Here is a 14070-nt window from a genome sequence, read left to right as displayed (position 1 = left end):
AGCTCGAGGCGGCCGCGGCGGCCGTTGGCGCGTGCGTGGGGGCTCGCGCTCCCGAGGGGTGCGCGCTCTCTGCGTCCCGCGCGCGCCGCCCCTCCCTGGCGCCCGGCGTTCCGCGCCGCGCGCGCAGCGGCCGCCTCAGGAGAGCGGGCGGGGGCCGGCGGGGCCGCTGGGGCCGCTCGCCCCTCCCGCCGGGCGGTCCCGCCGCGAGGCCGCTGTTAACGCCTTTTCCCGCCCGCCGCCGCTTCCAGCCAGTGTCTGGCCGTGAGCGCGGCCGGTTCCCGGGCACTGCCCGTAGCCGCGGGTCGCCCGCAGCCTCTGGCAGAGCCGCCGCGGGACGGGCGCTGCCGGCGCAGCCTGTGCGGCCGCGAAGCCGCAGTGCTGTCGCTGCCGGTGCCGCCTCACCGCGCGGGCTTCTCAGCGGGCGCCCCTTGCCGATGGCTCGGGCGGGAGCTGCGGGTGTTCTCCCGCAGAGCGTGCTGGCGGCTCGTCCCGAAGCTCCAGAGCCGCCGGTGCCTCTCACAGATCCCCGGTGCGGCACCTAAACCAGCGCTCTGGCACCTCGGGTCAGCTCTCCCAGCCGCCCGTGCCGTGAGGCTGTGCCCGTAGGATACCCCCGTCCCCGCTGGGACAGCCGCACCTTGCACACCTGTGCCCTTAGCCTGTCCCCGTGTAAGGGCAGGAGGTGTTCCGAAGACCAGCTCTCAAGCAGGGGAGATGCCCACAGCCAGCGGCCCTTCCACAGCTCCCGGGCGTGCGGCAGTTGGGCCGGGTTCTGGTCGGTTCTGCACTGTTGTCTGCTAATCCCCCTCTTCTGCATTTGTTCCCAGTAACATCTTCCAATGTGGTATCATGCCAAATAGTTCTCTAACTTCAACAGAGATTAAACCTACAGCATTAGCAATGTAAGAACTCGTTCATGTTAGAAAAGGGTTTTGAGTTCCTCTGGCAGGAGCCGCCTTGGTGAATGTATCCATTACAGCCAGGCATGCCCGGTACTCCAGTCTTTATACTTCAAACGCTCAGAGCCTCCACCCTGAAATCTGTGTTTGTTAAGAAAGAATTCTGCTGGTCACCCAAGCCTCCATTTGAGCATTGCCATCCTTTCCCCCAGCTCTGGTGTAATCGGGTGAGAATCTGGCAGCGTTGTGTGACCAAACGTGGAAGATAACTGGTGGGTTTTCTCCATTAACCTCGGGGCAGTGAGTGTCCCACCATTTGTGTCCTGCCAAGTAACAACCCCCAGGTTTTCTGGGTATACTCTGAGCAGAGGCCTGTCGCTTCATCTGTTGCCTTACACACTGGGTAATCACTTTGGAGCCTCAAACCTCAGGCTGTACCCTGTTTGTTCTGCTTTCAGTAAGGCGCTCGGTTCTGTGGTGCCCTGTGGATCCTCCTGATGTGTTGTAAATCCTCAGGTTCCCTGTCTGTGTGTGTCCCGGGTGCCAGGACTGGGCTTTCTTCTTGTCTTCCTTGGCACTTTGTCTCCTTTTTACACTAGTGTGAACCTTATTTTCAATTCTGTTTCTCTTTGTGCTAGCTCATCCCTCACTATTTCCTGTCCTCACACTCTTCAAAGTCTGCCTTCTAGTTTCTTCTTTCTGCATATGTCGGGAGAGGGTGAACTGTCTGTGAAGCATCCTTTTTCCTCCTTAATGATTGAGAATTCCCATCTGAACTCCATTTGTGACTCTTGGATTTCCTTCTGGTATACAGGCGTTTTTGATCCTGATGCAACATGAGCTCTGTCAGGCAAGGCTTTCTGGGGCAGTTTCTGCCAGGTACCTGCCGGAGGATGAAGCATACTCACTGTCTTCTCTCTACTGCCATCTCCCAGTCTTCAAGAACGAATCCTCAGTCTTAGAATTCATCTTTTCTGTCCAGCCCTGACTTTGAAGAGGGAACAAAGACGATTCTCTTCATGGCATGATTTCAAACATACAGGTATTGAAAAGGAAATGCAGTGTGCAGAGTGCAGGATCTCTAAAAGTGACCAGTACCAGTAATCTTATTATCAAATCGCAGTGTTAAAACTTTGTATTTCAACCTAAGAAACGTCTCCTGTCCCTGAGAATGTGTATTTTTGGCATGGGGCGTGAGGCGTTAGGCCTCAGACCTGCCATTAGCCCAGGAACTAATACTCCTTGTTCTGTAAGTCAGCCAATATAATGTGATGGAAGAGTGGAACTCGGTGCTTGAGCAGAGAGGGCGGTGCTGCTGTGGCCCAGGTTCCTTTCAGCAGGTGGCACGTGGACGTGTCTGGTCGCAGCCACGTGGAGGTGAAGTCCAGGCCAGTCCAACAATTCCTTTTCAATAACCATCAACAAGGTTATTTTATCTTGAGCAACGGCGGCACAGTCTCCCCCAAACTGTAATATTTGATGTTTTCCTTGCTTTAAAATAGTACCTTTTAAACATACAATGATGTAAGGTAGTTGCGAAGATTCTTATTGATCGGCTGTTGCACTTGTGTGAGGTGTTTCATCTCAGTTACATGTGAAACCAAAGTGATGTTTTATAAACATAGGAGGGAGCCTTGGAAACAGAGGCAACGCTGGTCTGCTAGATGTACCCTGTAAGTGATCTTTTAGGATTGCTACAGGAAGCAGCGGATTCATCATGAGTGGGGTTCTTCTCCCACCATAGGGGTGCACAGACCCATGACAGGGAAGGTAAGGCTTTTTTTTGACATTGAACTGCTGGTTGTAGCAGTAACGTTGAACCAAGTACAAGTGACAGTGCACAACTAACAGCAATCCACCCATTTGTCGCTGTTGTTGCTCAGGGTAAGTTAACATTTGAAATGATAAAATTTTAAATCCCAGATTGGAACAGTGGCTAAACCCCCCCTTGATCACCTGTGTATCTAGGAATATCTTAGTGTAACCTGAAATGGAATGAGGAACGGGCTATTTGCCTGACATTCAGCATGGTCTAGCGAAGGAGAAAGGGAAATTAATAAAAGGTAAAATAGGGAAAGGTTGAGGAACAAGAATGAACAAGATCAACTGATTGGCCAGTGAACCAGAAAGGTTTCTGAGGAGTCAGGTATAAAAATCGCTGCGGCCCGTGGCCAGGCCAGCCAAGATACACGCGAGCAACCCACACAATGGCCTTGGCAGCACTGCACTGATCATACTGTCACGAGGGTGAGTTAGTGATGGACACTGTTCTAGTACGTTGGGCACAAGCAGGCCGTATTTTTAGTGTCAGGCATCTCTGTGTTCCTTTTTTGCCTTCCAGAAAAACATCTGCCAGAGTGAGTGAAAAGAAATTCCCACATGGTGCCTGTGTGAGCCCCCGTGCCGGCTGCGTGGGGCTCTCGTGGTGTCTGTGCCTCTGTGAGAGTTCTTTTGCCATCAGACAAGGGCAGATCTAGCAGGCAGCGGTGGGGGCAGCGGGCGCCGTGTCGGGGCTCCCACACCGTGATGGAGCGCTGTGTGGGATTCTGCCACACTCCCTCCACTCACCTCTACCACAGCCCTGCCCGCGGCAGTGGGCTTGGAAGGGGATGATGATCGACCATCGAGGTCCCTTCCACCCGAAGCGCTCTGTGATTCTGTGCATTTCACCAAGACACCGTCCCAGGAGCAGTGGGAGCTGTGAGGGGCTTTCTGCCCCCGTGGTTCTGCCCTTCGGGCACCGCGGGTGGATTGACACATTTTGGCAGTTAAGATCACACCGGTCAGGCAGAAGACCTGTGTCTCTCTCAAAACCTCAGCCTCAGGGGCTGAGGGAGCAGAAATGCTGTCAGAGATGACAGAAGACCAAACAAGAGGCTCCTGCAGCACATGAGCTATGAGGACCTAAACACTGACCACCTGCCTGTATCCCTTGCAAAGGGTACTGAAACCTTCTGCTGGTTTGTGTGATTTTTAAATGGGCCAAAGGTGGCCCTTCCCACTGCCTCAGCTTAAACCTGTCCGGCATGCAGATAAAACCCCTCCATCAAAACCCCTGCAGCACGAGGGCAGGCGCACTCATGCTCACATCTAGAGATGTGTGCTTAAACGGTACTCACAGCTGCGTGTGTACATTTTACAGCTTGCAAATCCCTCGTGGTAACACTGACATTTCTTTCTTTCTTTTCTTTCTTTTTCCCAGGAAAGCCGGGCTTGGACTATTTATTGGTATCTAGAGGTCATGGGTTCAGATTTCTTAGCCTTTAATAACATTAGGTGATTGTTGTTGAAGATTAAAAACTAGCCTGGGGAAGCAGTGTGATCTGACAGATAGGGCACTTACCTGGGAGCCCAGGCTGAAATGGTTTGTGTGGAAGTCAGTAGCCAAAGTCCAGGGAATTAGGTTTTTAACTTCACTCTTACACCTGGGATGGTGAATACCATCTGCAGCACAGCCTTGTACTCGTCTCTCTTTGTGCCTCTTTAATTTTTTTTAATTTCCCCCCCTCCTGCCTTGCCTGCAGACAGAGAGGAGTCCTGAGTGCCTGCCTGCGTTTTGGTCAGGCTGGGGAGTGCTGTCCTAGAAATAGTGACATACTGGCACAATAATGGACAAGTGAAAAGCAATTCATTTATCACTCGATTCTTCAGATTTGGACAGAAATTCAGGAGTCACTAAAAACTGAACCTTGATGTCTGTTGGCCAGCTGGGTATTTTAAGGGTGCACTCCCTTTCAGATGCCTCTTCAATCAAGATCCAAGTTAACACCTGAACTTTTAAAATAAAGAGGAATAGCAGACATTCCTTTCCTACACTGTGAACCCTGCGTTTTCACAGGATGATGGGGGCTGGCAGGGGCCTCCAAAGATCATCCAGTCCAACCCCCCCTGCCAGAGCAGGATCACCCAGATTAGGTCACACAAGAACACGCCCGGGCGAGTTTTTGGGGTTTTTTCCATGTTATTAAACTAGTGGTGCTGGACAGACAGACATTCGTCCAAGTTCTTCTTGTTTTTCAAATTAATCTTTATTGCCACAGATGATCTCAAACTGAGATGCAGTGGCAGTTTGGGTTTCAAGGGCCTTTGAATTTCCAGCTGAAAGAGACTGCCTTCAAGTCTCAGAAGGCAAATTCCAGGTTACAGACTGCTGGAGGGAAGAAGGGCATAGAAAAGGGCAAATGAGTTACTTGAATGTCTAAGTAGGATTTTTGCATTCATAAAGGCCACTAACTATCAGGAGAACCAGCGAACAGTAGCTGCAGTATTTAGCTTTAGGCTCTTTCTAAAGCTTCACGTGACAAAAAGCATGGAAATTTCCTCTTTCCTGACCCTAATAAATTGTTTGGGGTTTTTTTTTGCCTTTGTAGTGTTCATTGTCTTTCACATGGAAAACAACAGGCACCACATGAACAACTAATGAAAAAAATTAACATGACCAAAACCAGAGGAAAGTGTTACACACATGGAAAGGTGTGAGGTGCAAGCAGGAGTGAATAGAGGTTACAGCATCTCATCAGTTGTTGTGAGCCCCATCCAGACCCCTTCCAAGGCAGTCAATGTCAGCAGGAGCTGTGTGTGACTCCCCTGAGATGTGTTAAGCCTGAGGATGAACAGTAGTAGGGATCAACAGGCAGGTCTTCAGCCTCACGATGCATACCTTTACCTTCTGCATGCTGCCTGTGCTGCACCGGGCGAGCTGTTGGGCTGGGAGCAGTTAGTCTGGGGCAGGGCTTCTCCCCTGTCCAGCGTAACGTGTGAGTAACTTGGGCTGTTTCAGCAGGGCACTCTGAGGCTGGCTGTCACCAGACTGGTCGCTGCCACTTACAGCCGGGCTGTGTAGCCCCTGCCTGGCTTCCCTTTGCTTGACTGGGCTGTTCTCACTTGTGTAGCTGTTCCCAGCCTTGCTCTCTGCTGTATTTTTGAATCATTTGTGGTTTAGAGGCAGAAAGTAGATGTCACATTTGAGCTGCGAGCCCAGTTTGGGATCACAGTACAGTCTTGGTGCTGAAAAAAATATATTCATGTACTTTGGAGTCAGTATAAGGCAGCTACTGAGTGCTGGCACTGGTGATGAATGACTGCTGTAGGAATGATGCTTTTAGGGAGGGCACAGAGCAGGCGTGGGTTTGGGCCACAGCTTAAAAGCCAGGAAATAAAACCTGGCTTTAGGGTAAGTCAGGCTGATCTGTATTGTCTTTCTCAGCTTGAACATGAAACAATTTGTAAAGTGTCAGTATTTAGTTAATACACTGTAATGCAATGGAGTCTAAAGAAACACAGACGTTCTTCAATTTGATGTATAAACAGATCACAGCATTTCCAGCCTTCCGGCCTTGTGATGAGGCAGAGTGCAGATCGGGTTTCTTTACCCTCCGTGGAAGAGCAGTGTGAGTGGTTGCAGGTGCCTTGCCTGGTGTGCAGCAGCATATCCTCTCATACTGAGTAAAGATCAGTGGGGATAGTGGGTTAGTATCAATAGTCGATCACATCAGTAGACTTTGTGCCTCTTCAGTCTTTCTGTTTGGCACAAGTGTATTTTAGTTCACTGATTCTTTGCTGGATTTCCTGCAGTCCAGGTTGCTCATCTTGGAATAACTCTCCTTTGAACAGTAAGCAATCCCTTTGGGTATAAACACTTACTCAGGTTTTTACCAGATGTATCAATTATCTCACAGTGCTAAAAGCATGGATAATGGCAGGGCTTTTTTTTCAATTAATTAACACTGGGTGTTCTCTGAGCACAAAGGGACTGTGCAAATTTCAGACAAGTCAGAGACTTTGCAGTGCCGAGTTCCTATTCCTGCATAACGTTTGTAGCATAAGAGGAACTGTGGAGTAAAAGATGGTCTATTTTTAAGCTGAGAAAGCAGTTACAGACATTAAAGCCATTGCAACTGTGTAATGATAATATTTAGATGGCATATTTATGTGGAGCTTTGAGGGAGCCCTGATGGTTTGGAGCGGGGGTGCCTGTGCTCTGTAACGAGCTGGGGCAACACTCATTTGTCTCAGGGACATGAGAGGCTCAGGTTCAGACCCAGACCTCAGCCCCTCACGTCTCCCTTCGACAAGCACGATGCCTTTTCTTCCCCTTTTTACTGGTTAAGCTGCCTTCAGGAGCAAAGATTGAGCTAGATAAATAAAGGTGTGTGTGAACTTCCACATCTTTCAGTTCTGAGTAATTTCTGACAGGTCTGTTGCTACCGTACCCTGTGGTGGGACTCTGCTCAGCCCAAACTCGTCCCTGTGCTACACAGAACCTGCATTCCACAATCAATAGCTGCAACTTTTCTACAAAAACACTTACTTCTTTTTCTATTTGTGGTAGTGCAGAGTGGATTGATGGATTCTCTGGCTCCAGATGGAAGCTGCACACAAAACGTGACACCTCCGTGACACTTCTCCGGCTCGCTCCTGCTTTGCTCTTCAGACTCCACAGGTACTGTAAAACCCTGTGATTCTGCACCTCCTGAAACACTGCTGTCAGACACTAAAACACTGTGGCAAATATAAACCTAAATTCTGTTCACATCAGTCAGTTTTTCTGCTGTTACTTTTGATTTAAAAATTATAGAAGCAGTTCCACTGAAATGCACTGGAAGAGAATTGTCAGTGAAATGGAGATACTGCAAAAACAGACGTGTTGGGAGCAGGCAAACAGTAATTGCTGCTGCTGATCGAAATTTTGGGTTGTAATTTATTTTACAATGGAACACTTCCAGTATAAACTTGATTGAAAGAACAGGCACAGTTTGTTGTCCTTCATCATTAAGGCTGAAGAAATGATCTCAGAGTGTGTCTGTGTGTGCGGGTTTGAAACACTCAGAGTTCTGTCTGGAGAGGCCAAGGAAAATGAGGAAACAGAGCATTTGGGGAAGCAACTATTGTGGAGCTTGGCAGAGTAGACTGGTGGAAGTGCTACAAACTGGAAAATATAATATTAAAAAAAAACCCCAAAACATTCCTGGGACTTCCATAATAAACACCTATTTGATGGCCAGCCCTAGCAGATGCTGTGTTACGACTCTGATCAGTGGAGTTGTCCTGAAGCTAGTAAATAGTGTAGAAATCATTAGTAATACCTTGCAAGAGCAGTGATGTACTGAGAGTTTTCTTTTCTTCTCAGCTGCACTACAATAACTCATTCCATATGGATAGGAATTACCTTGCAATTGTTGCAAGTTCAGGGACTTTTATTCTGTTATCAGGCATCTGAAAATCATCAGAGGCCATTGACAGGGAGTGGTGCCCAAGAAGAGGAGCTGTGGTCTCCGTGGGAGTAGCAATTCCCTCTACCGAAAGAAGGGTCGCTGTGGTCATCAGCAAGAACAGTACTGGAGAGAACTGGGGACACATTCGTCCCAAAGAAAAACTTGTTCCCCACTCACAAGAGTAATCCCAGGGAGAAAACCTTGGCTTCACCTTCAGGGCTTGTTAAGGTCAGCCCATGTTCCTCTGGTGCAAAAAGGCAGGCATTCTCTTCTAGTTCAACAAGCAACTGTTGTTTCCCCTTCTGCTTAACAAGGTTTTCCTTAATGATGCAGTGAGTCTCAGGTACAGATGTTACATCTCTATGCTATTTATATGAACAGAATTTACCTTACACTAATGGTTGCAAAAAGCAAACAGTGATGTGCTGAGAACATGGAAAGCAAAATATGGTTTCTGGCTTGCCAGGTCTTCGTTACTGAGCATATTTTTCCTTAGTAAACAAAGTTAAGGGCTAGGCTGTTTCATTAGTAACAATTTTGTACTGATGCATGAGAAAATTGATTGCTGTCCTTCCTTTTCCAGAGAAGGAGCTGCTGTTTTTCTGTGGCATGACATACAAAGCCATAAAAAAATAAACAAACATATTTCAGGTAGGAAAAACAAACCTATTCATTGATACTACCAAAAAAGAAAAGTAGCTCTGTGACATCAAAAGGCAGTTTCTCACATGGCTGTTTAGTACTGGTGGAATTAGAAGCAACACTGTGACTTCCTTATTTGTGGATAAATTTAGAGCCGTGTGAATATCATGTGGAATTAAGTCTTGAAGTTGTGTTGCTCTCTACTAAAACCCTGCTGGTTGGGTGGCTGAAATCAATGCTAGTGGGCACACACAAAATGCAGGAATCCAGCTGGAAATCCTCCTCCAAGCAGAATTCCCATTAAAATCCGTTCTGGAAATAGGCATCAGGAAGCAGTTAGCAGGTTTGAGCAATGTCTGTTGCCATGAGGAATGCAGGGGCTGTATGTCTCTCAATTAGTCAATCTCTTGTCTCTTCACCTCTGCTCTTCCACATTTCCTCCCTGCCTTTTAGAGGTGATAACGATTTCATTCATGCTTCATGTAAGTGTGGTTCCCTGAGGAATGGTTCTAAAATGCTTTTGGAGATACTCTGCCATTTGAATAACCCTGTTCTAGGTCAGCACAAATCTGACCTGTAGCTTTTATTTGTTTTCTTTTTCAGTTTTTATATAGTGTCTGAAAATGGGAAAAAAAAAAACCAAATTTGCCCTACTTAAGTAGTGGACAGACAGGATTTGATTACTGAATGCCATGAGTGATGTCGATTTCCCTCCTTGGACAATAGTGTTTGTTTGTACTGGCTGATAAGTCCCTGTGAATAACTCACTCCAGCAGCACACAGCACTGTGCCCTGTGACTAATTCAGCACTTCTATCCTGGTTTCTCCAGCACAGGAGCTCTTGGCTTTTTTTCAGCATGAAGTCATAGACAATTTTTAGATGGCATAGTCACACAAAGAGAAGATCAGTTGAGGGAAAGGGGAAACGTTCTTTCCAGCATCCCGTATCCCTCAGCACCTTCAGTTGGCATCCTGGTGGCCACATGAGAGCCGGTCGGTGTCTCTGTCTTTCCCCTCAGTGAGGCACTCACAAGATTAAATTGCTCGCTATGAATCAGCACTGTCTGGATCAAAGATCCCTGGGTTTTTTTAAGTTTTAGGGCATTTCTCCATCTAATTATCTTGGAGCTGGCTTGTTGGTTCTTTTTTCCTTCTCATCTGGTGCCAATAACAAAGGGCAGAGATGATAAGTGGAATCAATATCGTTCTCTGTGACAGAATGGCAGGTTGCACAATGCTGCACGGGGATCAGGCAGCGTGCTGCAGCGTCCTCCAGGTCCCAGGCATCGTGATGGGAAAGCTTGCCTGCACCCTGCATGGCCTGCACCCAGAGTCCATGCTCTTTGCAGGGCTAGTTGGATGCTGGCGTGTGGAAGCCAAGGCCAAGCAAGATGTGAACTATAAGGGGAGCTCTCTGAAGAAGAGGATGTAGGCTACAGGAAAATGTTACTGTTGGAGCATAGGTGGCCCTTGTGCTCTTCCAGCACGGGGGTTCGCCTTGCCAGCAGCGGCAGGGAGCCAGCAGCATGCTCAGCTCTCCCCTGCCCTGGCCGGGGGTGGCTGTGGCAAGCAGTTCCCTTCAGCGAAACACTCACAGGGCGTAATTTTTGGTCTGGTGGCTGGATTGTGCTTCAGTGAATCAGAGTTTCTTCCCAGGGTGATAACAGCGCTGACTCTGTCCAGTCATAGGCAGCTCCAGTTCAGAGGTTATCATATCATCAAGGTCTTTAGGAGTACACACAGGTCAGAGCAAGCTGGAGGACACAGGGATGATGGTGAAAGTATGAAGCTGAAATCCAGAGCAGCAGCGCAGTGCCAGTGTGGTTTTGTTCTATGCAGGCTAATATCAAAGTGAACCTGTGTAAATATTTCAGCATTTACTCGTGTGGTAAAAGGCTTTTATAATGGTAAGTAAATATATAGTATGATAGATGTAGCACATGGGAAAGTTCATGGTGAGCTCTGCAAGAATCTGAAGGTTAAGGGATATCAGCGTATCCACAAGCAGCAGAAATGGGTTCAGATTTTTTGAAGTTGAAATGTGCATGCAGGCATGCTGCCCAAATCAGCACGACAGTATCGATATCATTGATTTTAAATGGTTCTTTTCAAGAACAGGGACATATTCAAACGTTGTAGTCTGTAGCTGTGGGATGTATGCTGCCCGTTGCACTAGTCTGTTGATTCTGCATCTGAATTGCTGCAGATGCACCAACACCACATCAGATATGGGAGGGGGATGATTTTGCGTGTTAAATTACCATGGGATTTGTGAGTCTGTTCTTCTTCTGGTGTTCTCAGACAAGCAAGGAAACAAGGTTCTGCATATCGTGAGGTGATGCAGAGCAGAAACTTGGAAAGCTGGAGAAGCTGTGCAAGGAAAAGGGCAATGCTCTCAGTTCCCTCCTGCATTTTCTGGTCCTGTCTTTCCCAGTGGCCTTTGGTTTCTCATTGCTGCTTCCCACGTAGCAGTGTGGCAGCTGGAGGACGTTTGCTGGGTTCTCAGGGTAAGATTCTTCACGTGTGGTCAGTGCTGCTGACTGACTTCCATGGAGCTGCAGTGGCTTCCCAGAGCTGGTGTTCTAGTGCTCGGCCATCAGAGCTCTCGAGCACAGCACCCTGAGGACAGCAAGCCAAGGTCTGTTGTCCCCTAGCAGACTGCTAGAGATTTTACATAAGGCTGTGCAGTTAGGTCGCAGCAGCATACCTGGAAGCAGTGAGATCTAGGGTGCTCCTTTGGCCAGCGTTCACAAGGCAAGACGTGGGACATGAAGTCAGTAACAGGAGCCTGACAGGGACTGGCGTTGTGCACAAGTCCTACCCTGCAGAATGTCACGTGTGTTACTTCCTCCCATGACTCACACACAGCCACACGTAGATAGGAACCTCCTAACCCAGTTTTCGCTTTGTAAATCATTAGACTCTATACCTTCCAGCCTCATCTTGCTGAAATAGTACAATGGAAGCCCACAGCCTCACAGTGCCTGCTGACCCTCCTTCCAGACCAGTGCCTCTCTGCAGCGGGGGCTGGCACCAGCCCACTCAGCTGTAGCAGGAAAGACTCTGTGCCAGGGCGCTGATGGCAGGATCGCCACTGCAAGGCAACCCCTCTGCCTTCGCTGTGGAGTTAGGTTCATACGGAACAAGAGGTGATAACCTAAGCCATTCAGGAAGCTACAGATACAGAGCTGGAAAAGCTGGGTAACATCCACCAGGGTGCTGGTCCGTAAGGAATCTAGCTAGCCAGGCTGTTAATTCAAATGGTTAAAAATAAAAGTTCTACTGATTAAAGAGCTCAGCATCCAACACCGCATCTGGGTGGGTGCAGGGGGCAGAGATGAGCCTTCTGCACTTCTTCCCAGGCAGCACAGAACCTGAATTACAAGCTCGCATCACAGCCTGATAATGAGTAAACTTGAAAGCACTTGTCCTGTCTCCTCCACACTGAGTTGCAAAGAAAAAGTATCAGAGTATCTTGGAAGGTGTGAAAGTTAAAGATGTGCTAGAGTTTTGTGAGCTCGTTGCCCCAGGGTCTGAAACGAGAGGAAAAGAGTAATTCAGCAATGTTTTTCTTCATAAATGTCACGAGTATTAGCAGAGTTCTTACATATTTTAAATGTGCATTGTATAGGTGCTTAGAAGAAAACAGCAGATGTGAGGAGTGCTTTCAAATTCACGAACCTTGTTCTTAATTGTGCTGGTGCCTATCTGCACAGCCGCACTGCCCTGTGGAAGTGAGACAGGAACCTGTGCAGTCTGACTGTACAAACTGACCCCCCAACAGCACAGAGGACCTGAGAGGCACCCAGTGGATATCCAGGAGGATTGGATTTGCATATCAATTGCTGCAGTTTTCTACATTTCCACTATTTCTTTAACCATGCAGAGTTGGAGGATGTTGAGATACTCTTGCTGCAGCCTCCTGGATTCGTCTGGTTATGGGTAATTAATTTGGGGTGGGTAATCAAATCTTTGGTGGGTACAAGGCTGTAAGAGTCTTTCTTAGAACCAGCCCTGAAAAGTGAGGAAGATTTAACGCCCAGTCCTCCGATGCCGAGCCAGCTGGAACATGGCACTGGAACTAAGGAGGGGTTTGGCATTCCTGTGAGGTGGATTACCAACGGCACCAGGAATAAGGAAACGTGCTCTAATCCCGGGACGCCGATCCACTCAGCGATACCAGCGAGTTTCTTCATCTCCTTACATCACAGGTACTCCACTTTCAAAACCAGGGTGATGAATATCCAGCCAGCGCTGTTAATCGTCTCGAGATCTGCAGTTATAAAATGACAGCAGCATAAGCAGATCTGGGATGACAAATGATCCAGATGTAGTTTCGTGATCCCAGCCCATGGCAAAGGCTGCAGGTTGCTGTGATGGTCTGTTCAGCAGCCTGCAGCAGCTCTGAGTGAGCACTGCTGGTTATGAAATAACTAACACTCGGAATTAAAAACCGTGGAAAGATTTATCCAGGTCACCACAAGACCTCTCTGACGACTTCCTCAACTTCTTGTTTGGAGAGCAGTTCTAATTACCTCAGTGTTGCTAATTCCCAGAGCCCCAGTCCGGTTTTATGCACCGAAAAGACTAACTGCATTATCAGTAGCTCTCCAGAAGGTGACCTCTGTGTGAGTCTGTTACTCGGTGCGCGTGGCCATTTGTGGGTGTTAGTGTCTGGCCACGAGCATGAAAACCTGGTTATCATGTACTGCTCACTGTCTTATCTCGGTGCTATCTAGCTTAGCTTTTCACTAGTGCTTACAAAACATGATTCCATAGAAGCTTTTTCTCATGACATGAGAATGTTGGTGAATAAGGCTTATTCACAGCAGCAAGATTTACGGCGCTGGGCCCAGAGGCAGCGAGTGTCCTGAGGGTCTGCAGCGTCTGAGAAGCAGCAGCAGGGAACTGCTTCTCTGAGCATGGCAAACACAAACACTGCAGGCTGTCTGGAGACAAGCCTTCTGCAGTAAACATGATCCAAATGGGTGCTGGGGGCACGGTCACCATCCACCAGCCTCGACTCTCCCGTGTGAGGTGCTCAAGGACAGTCCAGTGTTTGTGTATTTAGCTGGAGAATGGATGCATTCCTGCTTGTAGGATCATGACCCTTAAGCCACCGCACAGTGGCTGTGTGTGTCAGTAGCCACGGTGCTGAACCCTGGCAGTGCCGGCGCTAGGGCCGCTCTTGCCAGCCCCCGGCGCACAGGCCGCACGCCGTGCTGGCAGCAGCAGCCTTGCTCCGTGGCCTGTCGGAGCGTGGCTGCTGCACAGGTACGTGTGGCAGAGTCCACTGCTGCCCGCCACACCTGGAC

Source organism: Gallinula chloropus, assembly GCF_964237585.1.
Source record: "Gallinula chloropus genome assembly, chromosome: 8".
Taxonomy (NCBI): Eukaryota; Metazoa; Chordata; class Aves; order Gruiformes; family Rallidae; genus Gallinula; species Gallinula chloropus.
This window is presented reverse-complemented; position numbering follows the sequence as displayed.